We start from the raw sequence: 14,558 nt of genomic DNA on the forward strand, positions 1-14,558 counted from the left end.
GGTCATGTGATCAAAATTTGTTTGGCAAGTTACAATTTATATTTGTAAATTGTAGTTATGTTGAAATAAAAAAATATATTACAATACTAATTTTGCGTTGTATGAAAATTTTTGTTGCTCCAAATTTTTAATCCCCCCCCCCCCCCCGTCAAAGGTGTCCCTCTTTACCAATCTGAAAATCTGGTCACCTTACGCTAACTTCCCCGCCAGGCGCCGGAGGCGGCTATTTTTAGAAAGCCCTGCAATTTCTCTCCCCCCCCCCCACTTTCCCTCCCCTCGCAAAGCCTAGAGTAGAACAGCGGCGCCGGGAGAGCCACAGACTGAGCGCCAACGCCGCCGTGAGCCCCGCTGGCCGAACTGCCCCTCCTCACCCCACGGCCGGCCGGCCGTCAGCCAGCAAGCAGAGCGAATTTCCGCCGCCCAGCGCCCAGGTGAGTAGATACGCTTTCTAGTCCCGTTGCCCCTTATCCACCACCTCGCCTTCGGTTTCCCTCTCGCTCCGAGGCCGCTGAGGCCCACGGGTTGTCCGTGTCTCCCCCCCCCTCCCCGAACCGAAGTCAAAACAAAAGCGGGCTCCTTTAAGCCCCTCGGGGCTGGGCGTGTCTCCAGCCGCTGCTCGGCTCCGCTTCTCCAGCTCTCGGAACCTGCGCGCCGGCCAGCGCGGCTTCTAAATCCCCGGTTCTCCCCGGGCGAAGAGACGCTGGGCGCGCGCGCGGGAAGAAAAGCTTTTCCCGTCGTCTCCTCGCGCAGAGCTGTTCCCCCCCCCCGGGGGGGGGGTCCTCTCAGCCGAGGCGGGAAATGACATCGTTTAAGGGCCTTCCCGGTCGATCCTCGCCTCCTCCTCCTCTTCTTTTCTCGCTAGCCAACCCCTTTTGCCTCTGGTCTTGTGTACAATGGGGAAACGGCTCCGAGCTGCGTTTCAGGCCAGCCTCAAGCGTAAGTCATGGAAGCTTCTGCAAAGCCTCCCATTTCCTCTCCCCTTCCCTCCCAGCGCCTATTAATAGCAAGGAACCTATTGTCTTTCTCTTTGCACCCGTTAATTATTCCCGTTGACTGGCATTGGGGAAGGGAGGGGAGGAGAGGAGAGGCCTCAGAAATAAAAGAAGAGCTAGGTGGGGGGAGGAAACAGACTCCTGTTCCCTTCTTATGTAATCAAAAGTAATGAAAGAGCGACGCAGGGCGGTTCTGGCAGCAGCCTGGTGGGTGTGGGGGTAATTTGGGATTCCCCCACACACCCAGCATACACATAGGCTGTGTGCAAGTTGTATGGTAGGCCTATCAGATCAGCTCTATCCTTTGGCAGAGGGCAGCCTCTGAGAGACAGTAGCAAATGTGAGAGGGAGCTGTGTGCCCTGGCATCTATCCTGGCATCTCAACCATCACCATCCCGGTTGTCTTCCCACAAGATTTTCTCTTTCAGTTTCCATTTGGAAGAAACATTCAAGTGACATGGCCTTTGAACATGTCATGTAATGAGAAGATCATGGCCTTAAGTATACAGGGAATCCTTGACTTACAACCGTTTGTTTATTGACCATTCAAAGTTACAAAAGCACTTTAAAAAATTGACTTATGGCTGGTTTTCACACTCATGCTCATTGCAGAATCCCCTTGCTCATGTGATTAAACTGCGGATGCTTGGCTACTGGCATGTACTTATGATGGTTGCAGGACCCAAGAGTCATGTGATCACCTTTTGCACTGACAAGCAAAGTTAGTGAAGAATGCAAATCCACTTAACAACTGTGTTGTTAATTTAAGAATTGTAGTTTCATTTAACAATTATAGCAAAAACGTCATAAAATGGGGCAAAACTCACTTAACAACTGTCTTGCTTAGGAATAGAAATTTTGGCTCAATTGTCATTATAAGTTGACTATCTGTACTTGGAGTCTTACATAATGCTTTTTATATCAAGAACAGGATGAATATGAATATGTAGATAGGCAGGTAGGTAGGTAGGTGGGTGGGTGGGTGGGTGGGTGGGTGGATGGATGGATGGATGGATGGATGGATGGATGAAGGGACTTGAGACTGATGATGAGTTTGACTCCTTCCCTGGGCTCATCCTGGTCATCTCCTACATTTTATTCATTTTTTATTTATTAAATTTACATGCTGCCCATCTTACTATCCAAAGTGAATCAGAATGGCTTGAGTCAATGTTCTCTTCACCTTCAGTCCCACCAATCATTGAAAAGTTTGTAAGGAGAGGACTAAATTACAACTAAAGGAATTGATTCTTTGGAGGTTAATCTGACCCTGGGTCTCTCGGATATTTTTTCAAATACATTAGCTTTGATGTTATTCAAAGTCTGGAATGCAAATATTACATGGAATGATAGCACTGGTACAGAGGAAAGGGCAAGTCTTTGCATTTTGATGAAGCAATACATGCTCTCATCCAAATGGGTGATAACTATAAACAATACAGTTTAATTCTCTGAATAAACTGAGTTGTGTTACTCGGTCTGTTCTTTGGTAGGACTGTTGCATATCAGATTTATAGAAGTCCTAAGCAAAGCTTCATAGGTACAATTACACAGAATGACACGGATATTATGTACAAGCAAATAATAGAGATCCAGTTGCTACATTCTCGATATGATACAAGGAGCAGCTATAATTTGTCTTGTACGCCATTTCTTCTTTTACGAACTTGGTGTTTTCTGAGCTTGAATGTTTGCTTGCAGACATTTCATTACTTGACTAAGTAACATCAGTGCTGATGAGTGTGGAATTTGCTCCCTGTTTGCGTAGGTACCGGTAGTCCGTGAATTATTGGCGTAATGGATCCTGCCCATCATGGTCATTACTCATGACCATTGTGAACTGGGTCACCTATGTGAGTGACCTAATTTTACAACCTTTTTATGGTGGTCATTAGGTCAACATGGAGGTCATTAAATAAATACCACAGTTGTTAAGTGAACCATGGTTCATTATAGGTTAGTTTTACCGAAAACTGGAATTAAACGCTGATTTTCAGCAAAACCATTGTAAAAACATGCCATGTGGTCATCCCATAGCCGCAGATGCTGCAAATGGCCATAAATGCAGATTAGTTGCCATGCCTGAAGGGCAAGCACATGACTGCCGGGGTGTGTGTAACCATTGGAACGTCAAATCCAGGTCAAAAATATTCCCAGAGAAGCTGTGCAGAACTTTGAATGCTAAACAACCAGTCATAAATTGAGGATTACCTTAGTTTGCCCTGTCAGTGAAACACGTTGTTTTCTCCTTGGTAGTTCCTTGATTAGTTATCTTGTTTGTCTGGTGTTAATCCCTGCTTCTCTGGGTGTTGATTGTAGAAAAGATATATTCTGTTTTGTTTTTTGCTTGTTTTTTGCTTCCTTCTTAGCTTTTTTATTATCAGTGGTCTGTAAACATGGTTAATAACTATGTAGTTGATGATGGCTGATTTGCCTGAATGACATCCTTCAAGGAATTTCCTAACATTTTGAATTTAGCTTAGCCTGGGATACTGACGATTTTCCAACTGAAATTATGATTGAGTCTATCCATGTGCTGTGAGATTAAGGAGTTTTCATTGTGTCTTCTGACTGACTGACTGATATTTGCTGTTCATGGATATGCTTTGCTAGTCTGCCTGTCTGTCCTACGTTTCTTCTTTGGCAATTATGATAAAACAAGGAGTAATCACATTTTAATTTAATGGAGGTCAATTAAACACCATTTCTCATTAAACATTCTTTCCAAATTAGTGGAGGAAATTAGTTTTATTAACTTTTTTCAAAGGGTTTAAAAGACTCGAGTAATAACTGTAGTCGTCTTTGTGATTAAGATAAATTTTCAGGTTTGCTAATCCAAAATAAATCCAATTTCTTTAGGATTGGGGAAGAGGAAAACCTGTGAACATGGCCACGAAGAACTAAAAGAAACTATTTCTTTTGGATGATCCAGTTACTCATATATGAATGAAAGCCCTGGTAGTTGCATTAATGTAAGGCAGCTGAAAGAATTGAATTTCAGACACACATATTCATACTATTGTGCCCTTGGATTTTGGCAAAAATAATCTTGATGGTCTTTGGGGAAGAGGCTAACTCCTGATGTAGAAGGTGATAACTTAGTTTTCTCTGGGTAATTGTTGAGGCTTTTAATCAAATTGTTTTACAGTGGACTTTGTGACCACATGTGATAATGACATTGTTTTGAAGAAAAGAGGGAATCTTGTATAAAGAGTGACAAGAATCTATGCAGTATCTGAAGCTTATTAAACAGTAAGGATTTCTACCGTGAAGAGAACAGGACCTCATCCAAGCAGCACTTTGGCCTAGCTCTCGATTTATGTGTTTATCCAGGTGGATAAGCAGAGGTCAGCAATAGCACAGAGAAAAAAAGGAAAAATGTGGAAGACTGAAAAAGCAGGCACTTTTATTTATGTATTACGTTGAATAAATATAAACATTTATAATCTTTAGATCTGTTCCTTTGTTGTTTTATCCTAATTCATGTTTATTAGATGGTCAAGAAACAGAAAAAGGACATTTTTGAAGTGCATAAGGTAGTTTTTGATTTACGACTGGTTGCTTAGCGACAATTTGAAACTCTGTCAGATTCCCCCCCCCCTCCAAAAGGGTTTTATGACCCATTTCTGAAGTTCCAACCGCTGCCCCTGCCATGGTTAAGTAACCACATTTTGAGTATTCAGCAACTGGCCCTCATTTATGGCCATTTCAATATCCTGTGGTCACATGATCACAATTTATAACATTTTTGCTGAAAATTGGCTTTAAGTTTTTGGCAGAAATGCTCCATAGCAAACTATAGGTTTCCTTAATGGCTGCAGATTCACTAAACAACCATGGAAATTTGCTTAATTATTGCCAGAAAAGGGATCATAAAGTTTAATTGGTCATATGATGACTTACTTTAAACCCATATGACGAGGCAGGTACCAGTACAGTCATAAGTCAAGGACCATATCTATGTCATGACTATACAATATAGATACTATCAGTAGAAATGTCAAAACTTGAAAATAACTTGTAGAAGCTGATGCAGATGGGCAAGTTTTAAAACATTACTCCATTTAAAGCTTATTTGGAATTCCCTTGGATAAAGGAATTAAAGTTTGAGAATATCTGGAGGGAGACCTGTAGGGGAAGGCTACTTTGTATGGTGATGAGTGTGTTAATTTCATGATATTAATAGAACCTATAATTCCTATTTTGGAAAAAGTTGGAGGCCTTAGCCTTATTCAAGCAAGCAAATCTGTGCTACACTGTGATAGCCAGTGTAAATGCTTCTAAGAAAATAGTTAAGTTGGACTTCCACTAGAAGTTGCTTTGACTTCCAAGTGAGCAACAACCTTGATAATGCAGCTATATGTGAAGATGCTTTGCTCCTGCGGACATTACTGCTAACCATGTGAGATGCCCATGCAGAGTTGAGAGCTTCTCTACATATTTGCATACCATACTGCTCCAGAATTCCTGCATGAAGCTTTTTGTTTCCCCCAAAGGCAGAATGATGGGTATCAATGGATTTCTCAATCTTTTTTGAAAGCATCAAAGAGTTTGGCTTTTTTGATTTGCTGTATACCCTGAAGTTGCATTTGAAATGATCTCAACTAGACACAGCTATTAACACCTTGGAGAGAAAGATGAGAAATTGAATTCACGCCTTAAGTCCTCTTAATGTTTACCTGAAGCACTTTGCAAGCTTACTAAATAGGCCCAACAGTATTGCTCATGGATTTTTATATACAAAAAAATGACAAGCCTCCGATTGACAGATTATATTTGTTTTTTGCAGTTAAAATCCTTCATCTGCTGGGCAACAAACTAATGTAATAAGTCACCTTATATGTGTACATACACATGGAAACAGCTTATTTCTTGAGAGGAATAAAATAAAAATAGCAATTGATCGGTGACATGGCTATGAAGAAAATCTTTTTTTTTAATAAATTACTAATCTGATATGTTTATTTTTTTAGCAATAGCAATAGCAGTTAGACTTATATACCGCTTCATAGGGCTTTCAGCCCTCTCTAAGCGGTTTACAGAGTCAGGATATCGCCCCCAACAATCCGGGTCCTCATTTTACCCACCTCGGAAGGATGGAAGGCTGAGTCAACCCTGAGCCGGTGAGATTTGAACAGCCGAACTCCTGAACTGCAGTCAGCTGAAATAGACTGCAGTGCTGCATTTAACCACTGCGCCACCTCGGTTCTTTTCTTGAATAACAAAACATTTTTGCCCTCCACATTAACATTTTAGGGGTAATATGAGCATTTTTATTTAAGTTTCCCTCAATGGAGAAACCTTTATGTATTTCTTCCTTAATCCTCCCATTACCACAAAAAGGTCTTAGGTTTCTTTTCATAAAATTCACCCATTGTTCAGATTCAGGTGAAAAACCATGAAAGAATCCAGGCAAATTAAAGAATTTTTAAATGCCCAAAATTTAGATTTAAAAAGATTAGACAAATTTACAGGTGATATAGCTATTAGTGACTTCTATCTGCTGAGGCAGCCAATTTGGTGCAATGCTTCAGGCATATTAGAAACTGGGAGTCTGATTTCCAGTCCTGCCTTAGGGCATGAAGCCTCCTGGGTGACTTTAAGCTGGTTCCTCTAGGAAAGTGCCAGAAATTGCAGGGAATCAACACTGGCTCCAAGGCATTGACACACACTGTCTCTATTGTGTCCCATTTCCAAGGCGTACAATTCTCCATACTAGTTGTAGGAGGGGAAATGAGCAGGAGGCTGCTATTCCACAGTTGTTGTTCTTTTGGTTCTCTGGTTGGCTTCCATGAGAAATGATGGTAATGTAGATTTTTTTTTTAATTTTATTCAACACAGTTCTTGTGTTGTCCAAAAATGGTGCATAAAAATGAACTAATTTAAAATATGTCAAATTTTCTCAATAAAGCTATGCTGTCATACATGATTTCTTCCTCTAAATTAAATATCTTTTACTTCACTGCTGGACAGTGAATCGGAATTTTTATTTTGAGAGTTGGAACATAACTTGGAGGACATTTAGGCAAGCCCCTCTAGTCAGGACTGACCAACTAAAAGTCTTGGCAACATTTTTGACCCTTTTCCTCCTCCTCTTCCATCACCACCACCACCTATTCCATCTCCATCTCCACCTCCTGGTTTTTCAAAGTTAAAGCAGTTTCTGGGAGCCCTTGTTGCTATATAACCAATGCATAGTTATTCTGTCTCTTTTTCAAATATGGATTATCTTTATAATGAAGGATGAATGGACCCCCTTGAACTTTAGTATAATATAATACCAATCTAATATGGGTGGCAAGAAGTCCCAGTTTTCATTTGTTGAGGAAGTTATTCAACTGCAGCATTACATCATCCAGAGAGGCTGTATTCTCATTGGTAATTCAAGGCAATTAAATGCAAATATATTATAGTTCCAAATCTGACTCATAAAATAGTTCCTTTTTCCAGGCTAAGGCTATTGCCAGACCCTTAAGACAGTGCAGTGAGGGCCATAGTTTCAATAACAATTCAGAATGTGTAATAGTAGCCAATTTTGAATGAGCCAACATCAGAGAAATATCGCTTCCAACATAATTGATATTATTAATCATGTTTCTTTAGGATTTATGAGAAATATATCTTGGAGGCACTGTATATACAGGCACGTAGCTGCATTATTCAGAGTCTAGTTTAAGCCTTCCATGTAGAAGGTGCAGATGACATGCAATCATTGAGATTGATACACTTTCATACATTTCTTATTACTAAGAAAAATGTTGAGTCTTGCCAGCAAAGTTATTTTCACAACTATGGTACCTGAAGTTGTATGGTACCTGGGGAAGGAATTAGAATTTCTACCTGTATATACTTCCACATAGTTGATTCATTGCATTCTGTGCTCAATATTACAGTACCTTAATTTGTTTTCTAGATAAAAACAATGGTTCAATTAGTCAAAATAGCTTCTAACAGTCAGTCAGAGCTTGGACCAAGTCATAGTTTCTTTAGAAACTCAACTACATTTGGAAGCGAAGAACAAAAATGACAAGGACACAGATCAGATAGATAAGTTGCTTTTATTACAGAAAAAAGAAGCCCAGCTAACAAGATCACTTAGTGTAGAATCTAGCTATTCATTTATATATGATCCCAAGTTTTGTTTTGCATCCTTTTCATTTGTCACTAGGTGATAATAGGCTTATTTTCCAGTAGAACAGAGAGAGGGGTCACCACTGGGTATTCTCAAAGCTTGATTGGTCCCAAGACTGATGGAATTTTCTTTTAATGCTCCATCATTCCCTGTGGTTCCCAGTTTCCTCACAGTCTTTGGTCCAAGCACTGGTTTCGGTTCCCTTAGAGGAAAAATTTACTGTTGCTATTCTGCTCTTTTAATTTGGTTAATTGGCTTTCCTGAATAAATTCTAAATATTATATTGAGCTGCATCCCTCAGAGACCAGGTCATCCGTCTCGTCTTCAAGGTAAGGAGGTTGCCTTGGCAATCCCTCCTATCTCAGGGGCCCAGGAGCTCTGTCCAGTCCCTGGGCGAACGGGGGTGACACGCTCCACGCCGACAGCTTCCAGGGAGCAGCTGCAAGTCCCTGAATGAGCAGGACAGCGCTAAGGTGAGACACATGCTTTTAAACGAGCCGCGGCTAGGTTACGTGCATCGTGGCTTTAAAGTGAGCCGCAGCTGCCGTTTGTTTTTCAAGCGCTGTCCTTCACAGTGAGCCGCGGCGACTTAAAAGGCAAGCTGCAGCCTGATCCAGCAAGCAGCAGCTATTAAGAGCCAGCTGCGGCTTGAAAATGTGCCGCGGCATTTAAACAGAGAACTGTGACTCCTGAAGGCTCAAGAGGGGTGAAGAAGGATCCGGTGGCCATTTTCTCTGCACACATGGAGGTGGCCATTTTCCAGAGAATCGGGCCTGTATCGTGGCCACTGATTGAGGCCGGCAGGCAGCATTGACCTAATTAGCGGCCACTTCTGCTCCCTCATGGTCTCGACACCGACAGGCGTTCCTACTGGGCCGAATTCCTTGGTAGCATGTGAGTGTGCGATGGCGGATTCTATGGAAGATTCTATGCAAGTCCAAGGGGATGTAAGGGAAGAGAGGATGGACAGGCCCAGAACTAGGGCTGCTGCCTCCAAACCCTCGGCTGCACAGCATCCTTCTTGAGCCACGGTCAGGGACGAACAAAGAAGGCAGCGGGCACTAGAAAAACACATTGCCAGGGTGAAAGGCAGACCCAATCCATCAGGCCCAGTCCACCCAACAGGCCCGATAGATCCAGATCTCCAGTCAGCTCTGGGTCTCACCTTTCTGGTTTGCCTCCTAGGGGTTTCAGCCCTTCTCCTTCTGTTTCCCCTGCTAGGCCACTCAGGCAAGCTAGACAGATTTCACCCTCCCCTCCTGTTTCTCCGAGGTCAGTCAGAGAAGAGGGGGAGACCCCATTAGAAGGGTCATATCGTGATTTATTTCCGCCTACAAGTCTTGCTCCCCAGGAACCCCCACTGGGGCCATCAGAGGATGACCTGCATGAATTAGAACTCCTTCCCAAGAGTATCAAGAATCTCATCTCCTTAGCCATTACCAAGGGCATAGCCAGAGGCCTCTCCCAATGGGAACGTGCCCCTTCTAGCGAGAGTAGGCCACGTATTGATCACCAGACTAGACATTCTACTTCTGCTTCTCATAGGCAGGACAGCATCAGACCTCCGTCCCCATCCGTAGTCAGTGAAAGCTCCATTCTGGGGGAGGAGGCTAAACACAACATGGGGTTTTCAGAGGATGAGGACTCTGTTCCTCCTGATCCTCTGACCTTCCCTGGTCTTTTCTCTCCACTTATGTTCAAGACCCTCCTACACAAGGCAAAAAAGTCCACCAAAATTGGGACAGGAGATCCGACGGTGTCTCAGCCTAGGGACCCTAACTTGGCCATATTCGCCAACACAGCTGCCAACAAAAAGGAGGTTCCTGCCCCTCCTTTGTTCCTAGAGGTAATTAAGAACCAATGGGCCCACCCTTCCACTTTTCACAACCCTGGGAGTAATGATCACCGCTTCTACAACATGGAGCAGGCCTTTTCCCAGGCCCTGCAGCTTCCAGCCATAGACACTCTGATAGCTGCTCTGGTTTCTTCTGTAGTCTCGGGATGCAGCAGATAAGTTAAAACCAGAGGATAAACGCGTGGAACTTACGTTACATAAGAATTTCACCGCTTCCGCAAGGGCGATTAAATCCGCTGCAGCGGCCTCATAGTTCAATTGTTCTGCCGTTATGTGGTTGCGCCAATTGCAGGAATATATTCCTGTCTAGGACAAGTGTCTCCAGCAAGATATCACCAAAATTATTGCTGCCAATCAATTTTCTGTTGATGCCACTCTGGATTCCGTTAAATTTGCGTCCCAAGCACTTGCTACCTCGGTGACTTCCAGACGGCTTCTTTGGCTGCCCAGTTGGACAATAAGGCGAAATGGAACTTGGCGGCAGCTCCATTTTCTGGCACTGATCTCTTTGGAGAATTCCTAGATGCAATCCTCATAGAGAATAAGGATAAGAAGAAGGTCCTACCCTTTAATGCAAAGTAACTGGATACTTGCCCAACTTCTTTCCACAGGCCCTCCTACAGGGTACCCGAGTCTGATTATCAACACAGGTACACCCCCTATAGGGCCGACAGACAACTTGATTGGCCTTTTTACCAGGATAGGGGTAGATACCAAGGACAGTCCAGCGGCCCTTTCATGGAGGGGGCGGCCGCCCCTTCCACAGGGGGAAATGACTCCAACCCGAGTCTTCCCAAAGGCGGCCGCCTAGAACTGTTCACTGATCCATGAAGGTTAGGAATCAATTCCAGGCAAAATTCACAAGTAGAGCAAGCAGTTAGCAAAGAGCAGCACCATGGAGAGCTCCCCGCAGAACCATCTATGCTACTACTGTATCAGACATCTAGTTAAGTCTCATGGTAGGATAGCAGGCCCGAATCTCAGTCTGGGAATTAGTTTCCTATTTTCCTTGTTGCAGGATATAAGCTATTCCAAGTAAAGCTGCCTTTTGTAATTGACTGGTGATGATTTTTGTTAATGCCATAGGCATTCAAATCTTGCTCCAGATCTTTTGGGATTGCGCCAATGGCCTATTATACTATAGTATTGTCTTTGTTTTCTTCTGCCACAGTCATTCTATTTACAGGTCTTTATAGCTTGAGGGATTTTTTTTTACAGTTCTTTGTCTTTTATTCTGCTGTAGTCAGGTATTGCAGTGTCCACTATCCAGACTTTTTTGTCTTTCTTTTTAATAATTGTTAAGTCTGGGGTGTTGTGTTATCAGATACCTATCTGTTATTATTTGGATGGTTATTTCCAACCAGTTTTGAATTCAGTGAAAACTGAGTTCATGCTGAGTGGATTTCTTATGAGTGTTGAAAGGTGAAGCTGGCAACCCCAGAAACAAAGAACCTGAGGTAGATAAGACTATTATCAAAACATGGTGTAGATGCCCTCCATGTCCAAGGTTGGAAAAAAAAACAGCTTGGAAAGACAAGAGAAAGAAACCTAAAATTTAACCTTGGCACCACCATAAATTATAGGATAGGTTGTCTATATTCTTCTGTAGCTGATCTTTGTTATTAGATATCTCAATAATACCAGCTATGTACCATAATAAAGAATATAAAGCATTCATATGCTGAAGAATGCTTTAGGTTTAAGAGTGATGAAACTTTGGCAGCCAAATAATTCATAGAGAAACAGCCCATGATATTCCTACTCCCATGAAATATTAGAGCTGTCCCTTAACAGATAGTGAAACTGATATGCTGGAAAGGGAAGAATACTTAAAAACAAGCTGTCCCAAGAGAACCATTGCTAAGCATGTGTGATGTGCACTTTTTTCTTCAATTTTATACCAGTAGCTATTCACAGTAGTAGTTACCACAATGGTTATAGTTGCGAGTTGCAAGAGCCGCAGTGGTTAGAGTGCAGTACTGCAGGCTACTTCTGCTGATCACCAGCTGCCAGCAGTTTGGCAGGTCGAATCTCACCAGGCTCAAGGTTGACTCAGCCTTCCACCCTTCCGAGGTGGGTAAAATGAGGACCCAGATTGTTGGGGGCAATATGCTGACTCTGTAAATCTGCTTAAAGTAAAAAAAAAAAATCCACTTAGACTTATATACCGCTTCACAGAGCTTTAGTAAAAGCACTGTGAAGCGGTATATAAGTCTAAATGCTAATTTCTCCTGAGTGCTAATTGAGTTTCAAGAACGAGGTTTGTTGTATCTTGTGTAAAATTCTGATTCCTATGGCATCACAATGCACTACTCAGTGCAATTTTCAATTTAAAAAAAATATTTCAAGTTAAGATGCATATGCAATTTAATTGAAAAAGTATCAGTGCCATATTTTAACATTTGTATTTCAGAAGAGTACAAAGAGTACATTTCAATAAGTAAGTGATTGATTACATCAGAGTTGGTGCTATATATATAATCATGAATCTATTTTGGAGAAGAGAGAAAGAGAGATGAAAGAAATTCTTAAGATTTATCTGTGCATCCTCTTGTGTATCAGAAATATAGCACTTTTTTGAAAATTAAAAAGATTAAATGTTTTTGCTCAAAAAAAGAAGACATGAAACCTTTACCGTTTATTTCAAACCATATACCGTATTTTTCTGAGTATAAGATGCACCGGAGTATAAGACGCACCAAGGTTTTGAAGAGGCTTTTTTTTAAAAAAGTAGGTAGCTAGATAGAGGGAGAGAAATACAGTAGGGGGGGAGGGAGGGAGAGAGAGTAGGTAGGTAATAGAAGAATAGAGAGAGAAAAATACAGTAGGTAGGTAGGTAGAAAGAGTAGGTAGGTAGGTAGGTAGGTAGAAGGAGAGAGAGAAATACACTAGGTAGATAAGGAGAGAGCATAGGTAGGTAGATAGATAGAGGGAGAGAGAGAAATACAGTAGGGAGGGAGGGAGAAAGAGTAGGTAGGTAGGTAGATAGAGGGATAGAGAGAGAGAGAAATACAGTAGGTAGGTAGGGAAAGAGAGAGAATAGGTAGGTGGGTAGATGTTTCCAGGTGCATTTATCCATGTGCTGGGGAAGGAAATCACTGACAACCTGCAGCACCTAAGTCTTTGTTTCTACTGGCACAGCACTTGATCAATGAAATTCTCATCAATCACTCTAACTAAAGAGCTTTCCGAAAGGGGAAAAAAAGTTTTTGCACTCTGCAAACCTCCCCAAAATAGCCCATTTTTCATGAAAACGGGCCCCTTTTTTTCAAATAAAATGCATGAATACCCTTGGGGGGGCTTTCAGAGTGCTGCTGGGGGCTGGAGTGGCAAAACACAGCCCATGTTTTGCTCATTTCTGCCCTCCCCAGCCCCTAGGAGTTCTCTGAAAGCCTCCATAAGGCTAGGCACGGCCGTTTTGGTGAAGGAGCGGGGCTTCAGGAGGCAGAAAATGCTGTGTTTGATATATAAGATGCACTCAGATTTTCAGCCTCTTTTTTCAGGAAAAAAGATGTGTCTTATACTCCGAAAAATACGGGTATATCTTAGATATATGGAGGATGTGTTTGCTTCAAGTTTTATTGCTTTTCAAGAGTACCTTTTCCAAATTGCACTTGAAGTAATCAAAGGTCCTTTGACTTTAGGCATATCTCCTATTTGAAAGAAAAAGTCTTAAGATTAGAATGCCATATCTAATAAAAAGTTTCATAAAATATAATATACACTCTTGTTTTATCAGAGTGGGACTATTTCCTAGAAAAGTGCATGATGGTGTTGACATTTCAAAGCTGGATTTTTTTTTTTTTTGCCTAATACAGTTAATGTGTGCTTGATATCCCTAAGATGACACTTTTCCTTTTAAAATGTATCACTAGTTCCATAACATAGGAAAGTTCCTTACTGCAGCTTAGTAACCAGGTGTCTATTTAGCCCAGTTAGCAGCAGCTTTTAGAAATCTAATTGCACCCTTTTCTCAACAGTCACAACCTAATCCTTTTAACTAGAGGTGCCAGGAACTGAAGCAAGGAATTTCTATATGTGAATCAGATGTGCTGACCCACTCTCCTAATCATAAAAAGTCTAAAAATACAACAATGTATCCATTATGGATTGGTAAACTAGATGCCAACTCAAATCTTCTGATATACATACATATACATATACATATACATATACATATACATACATACATACATACATACATACATACATACATACATATATACATACATACATATATTTATTGATTGTGTCTGTATTTGTGTGTGTGTGTTTATGTATGTCCATTACAATGTCCAGCACAGATTTTTTTTAATGCCTCTCCTCAAAACTCAGCTGGAATAATTTAAGAAAGACTATATATTTATGTAAATAAATAGGCAATGATGAGCAAGTGACACAGGTTTAATACTTCCCACTACCTATAGTGCTAGTCTCTTCCCAGATGATGAAACTGTAGTAATTTCTCATTTGTTTATTTGTTTGCTTCTTACATTTATGTGCCAACATAATGTTGTTGGCACATAAATGTATTGCGATCTAGATGATCTCATTATGTGAGATCATCTAGAAGCACACT

At 41.6% G+C, this 14,558-nt stretch overlaps 1 protein-coding gene across 2 annotated transcripts in view; it reads left to right on the top strand.

The window, feature by feature from the left end:
* Positions 1 to 300: 300 nt before the first annotated feature.
* CPLX2 (complexin 2) overlaps positions 301 to 14,558 on the top strand; it is a 146,219-nt gene continuing 131,961 nt past the window's right edge. The window contains exon 1 of one of the 2 annotated variants that reach the window (XM_032211890.1): positions 301 to 431. The gene's annotated coding sequence lies outside the window, so the exon portion shown is untranslated. Of the gene's footprint in view, positions 432 to 621; positions 937 to 14,558 lie in introns of those variants that run through there. The other variant, XM_032211889.1, reaches the window with a different exon arrangement.

This window comes from Thamnophis elegans, chromosome 2, assembly GCF_009769535.1.
Source record: "Thamnophis elegans isolate rThaEle1 chromosome 2, rThaEle1.pri, whole genome shotgun sequence".
NCBI classification, from domain to species: domain Eukaryota; kingdom Metazoa; phylum Chordata; class Lepidosauria; order Squamata; family Colubridae; genus Thamnophis; species Thamnophis elegans.